This window comes from Hydra vulgaris, chromosome 08 (genome assembly GCF_038396675.1).
Source record: "Hydra vulgaris chromosome 08, alternate assembly HydraT2T_AEP".
NCBI classification, from domain to species: domain Eukaryota; kingdom Metazoa; phylum Cnidaria; class Hydrozoa; order Anthoathecata; family Hydridae; genus Hydra; species Hydra vulgaris.
In genome coordinates, this window is record NC_088927.1 from 48,667,501 (window position 1) to 48,675,000 (window position 7,500).

The window sequence follows — 7,500 nt, forward strand, 5'->3', positions numbered from 1 at the left end:
CATACAAATATAACTTCTTAATGTTGAAAAATAAAATAAACTTTCCCCCAAATTGAATTTTTGATTTTTTTACCAGACGACCACCTTAATGCAAAGAATTCTTTTATTACAGTTTTTAAGCTAATTTTACATTTTTTTCACTTTCAGTTGTTTTGCATGATTTGGTTGTAATATGTAAAAATTGTATTTTTCTTTAATTTTTTTTTGCCTTCAAGTGAATCATCATTAAAGTTTATCCTTTTTTTAAATCTATTTCTATATACAAATGAAGTTTAGTTAAAAATAAATAAAAACTTGCTTGGATTAATTATTGACAGCAATGTAAAACTGTGAGTGATTTGTTAAGTAATGTAGTAAATGTAAATATAATAAGTAGTAAGTGTAAATGTCTTATATTACGAACAGCTCAATTGTTTTATTTTAGATCTATCAGGAGCAGTTTGGCATGCGAGAATAATTGCAGTAAAATGCGAGGTCGAGGAGTATCGATAGTTAGCACCATAAGTTTGAATAAATGACGGTGAAAAAAATGATAGTCAAGCATTTGCTAATCCCAAAGCTTTATGTAAATATGAATTGTATTTTAACTAACTTTTATTAAAATATATATAATAATTAATTATATATTATATTTATATATAATGTATTGCAAAAGCAGTGAATTTTCTTACATTCCATTTTAAAATATTTTGAAACATGTATATCATCAATTATATGTTTTAGCATATACTTTTTTTGAGTGAGGTAAACATTAATTTATTTTCATATTTTTCCTTATTTTTCATTTTTCTTAACTTAAATTCTCCTACATACTAACTATTAGTTATAAATGAAAGTAACAAAATAAAAATTAATATAAAGAATGAACAATTGCAAAGCAATGCTAGTTAAAAGTAATCTTAATATATATAAAGGGCAATCTGTGTGTGTTTGTTTGTTCTCTATAGAAATCCAAACCGCCGGACCGTTCTCGATGAAATTTGGCATGGGGGTAGTCCTCGAGGCGGAGAAGGTTCTTAGCTGGGTTTTGACCCCGTACCCCGACCCCCGGGGTCAGGGGGGCCCAAATTGGGTCTACGTTGGCTCTGCAGCCTCAGCCGTGCGATTTGGTGAAAACTTTATAAAACAAAAGTTGTAGAGCACCCCTGTTTTAGTAGGGGCGGATCACGTTTCCGGACCCGTAGCACATTCCGTAACTTTCTGGAACATTCTGGAACACTCCGGAAATTTCTGGAACACTCCGGAACATTCTGGAACACTCCGGAACATTCTGGAACACTCCGGAACTTTCTGGAACACTCCGGAACATTCTGGAGCACTCTGGAACATTCTGGAGCACTCCGGAACATTCTGGAGCACTGCGGAACATTCTGGAACACTCTGGAACATTCTGGAGCACTCCGGAACATTCTGGAACACTCCGGAACTTTCTGGAACACTCTGGAACTTTCTGGAACACTACGGAACTTCCTACAACATTTCAGAAATTTCCAGTTGCTTCCCCTTGAGTATAAAATGCATCTCACTGACAGCAGTCAACCATTTCAGTTTCACATTTCAAGGAGATTACAACAAAAGCAACAGTTACTGTTTTGTGCTTCATTTTGTGTAGTGTTTCATCAGTTCTTTAGTGTTTCATCAGTTCTTTAGTGTTTCATCAGTATATGATCTCCAAGAAAATATTTCTGTGGCATTAACATCAACAGATATCAGGTAAGCCAGTTTAAATTTCATCACTTAAACTGAAGTTTGTTCATTCAGCATTTGAGCCATTTCCATTCATCATAGTGGAATTGTCCCGTACATTCCTGTCTGTTTTAAATGCGATTGGTCCTTTAAAATCTCATCATTTTTAAATGAGTGATATCGTACCTCACAGTTATTCCACATTAAAAGTTCTGAGGTTTTTATAACAGTTTGCCTATGTTTTGTCTAAGTTCGGTAGATAAATAAGTATTTTATGGTATTTTCAAATTGCTATTTTATCCTTTCAGTTCACGACATCTGGAACAATGCCTCCAAAGAAAAAATCAACAATCGGGCGAAAGACTCCAGCTGCAAGGCGAGTTTCTGCTGCAAGATCTGATGAGAATGAAGAAGACAGAGAAGCCAGGCTAGAGGACCAACGAACTAGAACAGCAACCACCAGAGCAAAGGAAACTTCACAGCAGAGATATGCCAGGCTTGAGGACCAACGAACTAGAACAGCAACCACCAGAGCAAAGGAAACTTTACCGCAGAGACAGGCCAGGCTTGAGGACAAACGAACTAGAACAGCCACCACCAGAGCAACAGAAACTTCACTGCAGAGACAGGCCAGGCTTGAGGACAAAAGAACAAGAGTAGCCACCACCAGGGCCCAAGAGAATCAACGAAATTTGAAAAATGCAGCATTTAATTACAATCCTTCACTCAATTATCACCAACATCCAAATGTTAGCTTTGGAAAAATGGAAGTGGTCTGCCAACATTGTTCTGCGCACAAATGGAAGGGTGTACTACTACAAACTACATCCACCTCCGTGATGCAATCGCCTCTGAGACCAATCCTAATGAGTTGGGCAAAAGAGTGATTCTTCCAGCTACTGTTACTGGCAGCCCTCGGCACATGCATGAGTACGCCCAAGATGCAATGACGTATGTGAGAAAACACGGACGACCTGACCTCTTCATCACCTTCACCTGCAATCCAATGTGGCCTGAAATTCTAGATCATCTGTTTCAAGGCCAGTCATCATCAGATCGCCATGACCTGATTGCCAGGGTGTTCAAGCAAAAACTCACCAAGATGATCAATGTCATCACAAAATCTCACATTTTTGGCGAGACTCGGTGCTGGATGTACACCATAGAGTGGCAAAAACGAGGCCTTCCTCATGCCCACATGCTCTTCTGGCTGTATGAAAAAATCAAGTCCACTGAAATTGACAGTGTCATCAGTGCAGAAATTCCAGATCCTCAAGAAGATCCTTTGCTCTACTCGGTTGTCACCAAAAACATGATCCACGGTCCCTGCGGCAATCTCAAAAGAAGTTCTCCCTGCATGGTTGATGGTAAATGTTCCAAGAAATTTCCCAGGGAACTAATTTCAGAGACTCAAACAGGAGAGGACAGTTATCCACTCTATAGAAGACGAAAACCAGAAGATGGCGGATTCACTGCAAAACTCAAGATGAAAGTGGGCAAAGGATACCAGGAGATTGAAGTTGACAACAGCTGGATTGTGCCATACAATCCCTTGCTCTCCAAAATGTTCCAGGCTCACATCAACATTGAGTGGTGTCATTCGGTCAGATCGATCAAGTACATTTGCAAATACATCAACAAAGGCAGTGACCAAGCTGTTTTTGAGGTCCATGGAAAACAGCCAATTCAGAATGAAGTGCAGGCCTTCCAGTTGGGACGATACATTTGCAGCAATGAAGCTGTCTGGCGAATCCTCAACTTCTCAATTCATGAAAGGTACCCTACTGTGTTGCACCTTAGCGTTCACTTAGAAAATGGACAGAGGTTGTACTTCCGGCCTGAGACCTTACAGCAGCAGCTAGAGGTGCCACCCAGGACAACTCTGGTGGCCTTTTTTGAGTTGTGCCAGCAAGATCCCTTTGCAAAGACCCTTCTCTACTGTGATGTAGCTCACTGCTACACCTAGGACATCTCTCACAAACGATTTCAGAGACGGAAGCAAGGCAGAGATGTTCAAGGCCATTCAGGAGTCAAAGCCACTGATGCTCTGGGGCGTGTTTACACAGTTCATCCCTCCAATGCAGAGTGCTTCTACCTGCGCATGCTCCTCCATGTCGTCCAAGGACCAACTTCATTTGCCAGCCTGAAAACTGTGAATGGTGTTGTCTGTGCAACTTTTAGAGAGGCCTGTGAAAGATGCGGCGTGCATGAAAATGACTGTCACTTGGACATGACAATCGCTGAAGCTGCATCTTCACAATCACCACAAAGAATCCGGCACCTTTTTGCCATTTTGCTCACAACCTGGGCCATCTCCAAACCCAAAGATATCTGGGAAAAGTACAAGATGGCCATGACTGAAGACTTTTTGCAGAGCGTGAGACGAGAAAATCCAAACCTGAGGATTGATTTCTGTGATGCCATTTATGACAAGGGCCTGGCCGAGCTGGAGAATCTTTGCCTGTCCATGGCAGGAAAGGCTTTAGGGACACTTGGCATGCCTTCGCCTCCATTGGATCCAAACAACAGTCATCTGTCCACAGAAATCATCCGCCAAACCAACTACCGAACAGATCTGCTTGCCAAAAATGTGTCAGAAAAGGAGCCAATGCTTACAACAGACCAGAGATCAGCCTATGAGGCAATTCTGCAGCAGGTTGAAGGCAACAACGGATGCATCCTCTTCTTGGATGCTCCAGGTGGGACTGGCAAAACATTTGTGATCAACCTCCTCCTGGCCAAAATTAGAAAAAAATACTCTAGAAAAAAATTGCCCTTGCTTCATCTGGCATTGCAGCCACCCTTCTTGAAGGAGGACGCACTGCTCACTCTGCCCTGAAACTGCCTCTCAACCTTGCTCATGGTGATGCCCCTGTCTGTGACATTTCAAAAGGGACCGGCCATGCCAAAGTACTTCAACAATGCTCCATCATTGTTTGGGACGAGTGCATGATGGCCCACAAGCGAGCCCTTGAAGCTCTCCACATTACCTTGCAAGATCTGCGAAACAACAAGTCACTGATGGGAGGTGTCACTGTTCTTCTGGCAGGTGACTTTCGACAAACACTGCCAGTCATTCCACGGTCAACAAGTGCAGATGAGCTAAATGCCTGCCTAAAAGCTTCCTACCTGTGGAGGAGTGTCAGAACACTTCATTTGACATCAAACATGAGGGTAAAGTTGTCTGATGATCTGTCAGCAGGAGCCTTTTCCAATCAGCTTCTTGCCTTGGGCAATGGTGAGGCACCAGTTGATGTGCAGACAGGGCTCATTAAATTCCCTGCCAATTTTTGCACACTGGTGGATTCTGCAGAGGAACTCATTGTCAAGGTGTTTCCCAACATCCAGCAGAGTTTCACCAGACATGACTGGATCTGTGAGAGAGCTATTCTGGCTCCCAAAAATGAGTCTGTCACCAAGATCAATATGCAGATCCAGAAAATGCTCCCAGGCAATGAAAAGTCCTACAACTCTATTGACATGGTTATGGACCCCAGTGAAGTTGTCAACTATCTAACAGAATTTCTGAACTCTTTAGAACCATCTGGATGTCCTCCTTACATTCTTCACCTGAAAGTTGGAGCACCAATCATTCTCCTTCGCAACCTCGACAGTCCCAAGCTCTGCAATGGAACTCGACTCATCATCAAAGCTATCCTTTCAAACTTGAATGAAGCAACTATACTGACTGGATGTGGCAAAGGTGAGAATGTCTTCATTCCAAGGATTCCAATGATTCCCAATGACCTCCCATTTAGTTTCAAGCGCCTCCAGTTTCCAGTCAGGCTGGCTTTTGCCATGACCATTAACAAAGCGCAGGGACAGTCACTCAAAGTGGCTGGCATCAATTTGGAACAGCCCTGCTTTTCTCACGGCCAGCTCTATGTTGCATGCTCCAGAGTTGGATCTCCACGAAATCTTTTCATTTTGACTCCAGAAGAAAAAACCAAGAACATTGTCTATCAGAAGGCTCTTCAGTGAAAGAAATCCTCTTTAAAGAAGTCCTATTAAAAGAAAACAATAACAATCCAATGTGAAGAAATTACCCATGATTTAACTTTTGTAACATGTTTAACTTTTTTTTCCAGTGTGAGAGAACAATTTAATTGAAAAATTTGAGTAAATGTTCTTTTGGAAATTCTTAATTTGTTGTTTTTAGGTGGAAAATAAACAAAATGTCTTTTTCTTCCTTAATGTCTTTCAGTTATTTCATAGCTTCAACCAACAGGGTCACATTTTGTGGGATTATTGTGCAACACTAAAAAATATTGCACAATCTTACTGTGCATAGCCCAAAATTAGTATAACAAAGTTCCAGATGCTCATTTACTTTTAAATATTGGCCCGGGCAACGCCGGGTAACTCCAGCTAGTTAAAAATAAATAAAATAAATAAAAAAGGAATCAAAAATAACATAAAAGTGAGCACTGAGAAAGCAACGGGTAAACACTGGTTGAAAAACAGCTGCCATGCATAAACCATTAAACGGTGAGCAACACTTAGTTTAAGCCATGCTTGTTGACTGATGGCGGGCCAGTCATGGCGCTGATAATGGAACATGCTTGGAGAAAACATGACGAGTCTGCTGGGATAATGTATCATGTGTTAAATTATTATATTTAGAGATACAAAATTATGAAATTATAATATTATAGAAAACATTGCATATTTGTTTCGAAATATTATTCATACAAAAAAATAAAAGCCTAACAAATAATGACGTCACTCCTTTCTTTATAAACAATTTAGAAAGAAAATTTTTATAAAGTAATTGATAAACCACAAATCGTATCATAATTACATGCGCATTATGTAAACAGTATGGATACGCACAAAACATAAATAAATTATTGTAAACATTGACCTTTTTATTTTAAAAACCTTTAAAATCTTTAACAATTTTAGATATAAATTTATAAATTATGACATTTTACAACAAATGGTTAATATTTTCGAAAATTAAGACATTTTAGAATATAGGTACAGAGAGGGAGACCTAAACAAAATGTTTAATTAATAACACTTTTTCTAGCTTGAATAGGATTTTCTAGCTTACATTATGACGGATAAATGTCCTGTATTCAGGATATTTAACCTACCAAAAAGTTTACCACCTCGTGTATTGCAATGTATATGAGATATATCTTATATAACTTGTGTATTGCAATGTATATCTCATATACATTCCCAGCAAACATGTCAGCGTTGAATCAACGTTGAAAACCGGTCGCAGCGTAGAAAAAGCGTTGCAGTCACAAAAACAACGCGCTTTCAATGTTGAATCAATGTTTGTTTTTGTATACTAAATCGCGGTAAATTTAAACGTTGAATAAGCGTTGAAATTGTAACGTAATTTAGCTTCTCAAAAAAAGACGTTTATTCAACGTGTAATCAACTTACGCAAAAAGCCACTTTAAAGACGAATCAAAATCTATGCTTCATCAACGTTAAAAATAAACCGCTTTTTAAACGTCACATTTTCAATGTTGAACAAGCGTATAAATATCAACGTATATTATCTTCTCAAAAAATCGCGTTTATTCAACGTTGAATAAAAGTACGCAAATAATCACTGTAAAAACTTCGCAAAGTTGAAGGTTTATCAACGTTAGACATTAGCTGCTTTTTCAACGTATTTAAGCTATTTATGAAACAACGCTTATTCAACGTTACATATACCAACGTTGAAAATGTGGTAGTTAAAAAACGTTGAAAAAGTGTTATTATGCCAACGTTAATTAAACGTTGTTTTGACAACGTTGAGGAAGTGACACATTGAAAATTATTGTCTCATTAACTAGCCATTACAAAAAT

General features: G+C 39.1%; 1 long non-coding RNA gene across 3 annotated transcripts in view; it reads left to right on the top strand.

The window, feature by feature from the left end:
• The first annotated feature begins 111 nt into the window (after positions 1–111).
• Positions 112–7,500, top strand: part of LOC136083920 (uncharacterized) — a 12,562-nt gene continuing 5,173 nt past the window's right edge. The window contains exons 1-2 of one of the 3 annotated variants that reach the window (XR_010640202.1): positions 112–329; positions 425–565. This is a non-coding gene — a long non-coding RNA (uncharacterized LOC136083920). The remainder of the gene's footprint in view (positions 330–424; positions 566–7,500) is intronic. The other 2 variants (XR_010640201.1, XR_010640199.1) reach the window with 2 other exon arrangements.